At 39.1% G+C, this 1,457-nt stretch overlaps 1 protein-coding gene and 1 long non-coding RNA gene across 2 annotated transcripts in view; both read right to left on the reverse strand.

The window, feature by feature from the left end:
- The window catches only part of LOC140339387 (uncharacterized), a 1,663-nt gene extending 1,522 nt beyond the window's left edge, over positions 1–141 (reverse strand). Inside the window, exon 1 of the long non-coding RNA XR_011922431.1 lies at positions 92–141. This is a non-coding gene — a long non-coding RNA (uncharacterized lncRNA). The remainder of the gene's footprint in view (positions 1–91) is intronic.
- Positions 1–1,457, reverse strand: part of LOC140339947 (alpha-2-macroglobulin-like) — a 117,084-nt gene that overhangs the window by 67,257 nt on the left and 48,370 nt on the right. The gene's annotated exons all lie outside the window — the stretch shown is intronic.

Consider the following 1,457-nt stretch of genomic DNA (forward strand, 5'->3'; position numbering starts at 1 on the left):
CGGGAATAACACAACCTGTGTGTAAATCAAGTCCAGAGAAATGCAAAAAAAAAACACACATAAATGAAATTCTACAAAAGAGCCATCTTACCAGTAATACATGGATTATTATATTCTGCAGCTGCACGATCATCTGCAAGATAATTTCAGTATTATCAGTTTCAGAGTGGATTCATTATTTTTATTATTAATAATAAATTGTATTATTATAGCACCAACATATTATGCAGTGTTGTTCATTACATCTGGGTTGCACATGACAGTTGCAAACAATGACACAGGAGGAGAGGACCCTGCCCAAAATGATTTGACCACAAAGCTGTAATTTATTTATAATCACTGTGACATATCAACCGTTTTGATGGACTTGGTGGGAGCACAGATTTAAATACTTTTACACCAGGTGTGGACAAAAGTGCAGCATGTGCAGGACATGGGCCCCAGGACCTCCCTTAGCCATAATGGGCCCCCAAAGTCACAGGTGGTGTTTTTAATTCAGCCTCTTCCTGAAATCATGATACCCAAAGGGCATGTACAATTACATTATTAGCTGAACAATGTGATAGCTGTGTCTTTAAAGGCTGCTTGTTATATTCTAATAATTCATGTTCAAACCTTTGTATCTTCTAAACAGTTGGTACACAGGATACGCTTATAGCTTTTAGCACCCACCACAAGAACAAAGGCTCCCGAGATACCTACCTCAAGCATCCCAGGAGGCTCTTGGGTACTCCTTCTGCACATGCCCGAGCAACTTGGCATGCGCAGAAGGAGCCTTTTGGTGGGGGGAAAAAAATTTGCCAAACTCATGTATGCGCAGTGAGATCGACAAGATAGTTTTTTTCAACCTTTGTCACCCGACCCAGGTGCAAGATCAGGTGACGTAGGTTGAAAAAAAAATCTTGACGATCTCCCTTCTCCTTGTGCCTGGAGGAAGAGGAGAAGATGGCGGTGCTCGGATCGCTGGATCGTGGACGGATGCCAGGACGATACAGGTCCCAATGGAAGAGACCTCTGGATGGATCGGCCTGCCCTGCAGGATTAAAGGTAAGTGTATTTTTTGAGTTTTAGGGACTTTTAGGTTTAGTTCCTCTTAAATTAAGAGTATCCATATTAAATTGTTCTTTTTTTCATTTTTGGTATAGTTGTAAATTACTTCCAATTTGTTCTTGTGATAGAACTTGAAGAAGCAGGTTTATCCTGCGAAACACATCAAACTGTAATAATATCACAAACCTGTATAGACTCACCTATGTTGGATACTTACCCTTGTTATTTGATCAAACAGTAGTGAAATGTTTATTTTGTTACCAGCTTTGTGCTGTTTTTAAAAAATATGAGTAAAATATTTTGGTGTTTTAAACAAAAGATATTTTTATGCCACGTGACACCCTTTTGTGTCCAATATAATTATTAGGGAGGTGGCAACCTTTAATGAAGTATGTATTGTTGGTTTT

Source organism: Pyxicephalus adspersus, chromosome 10 (assembly GCF_032062135.1).
Source record: "Pyxicephalus adspersus chromosome 10, UCB_Pads_2.0, whole genome shotgun sequence".
In the NCBI taxonomy this organism is placed as follows: domain Eukaryota; kingdom Metazoa; phylum Chordata; class Amphibia; order Anura; family Pyxicephalidae; genus Pyxicephalus; species Pyxicephalus adspersus.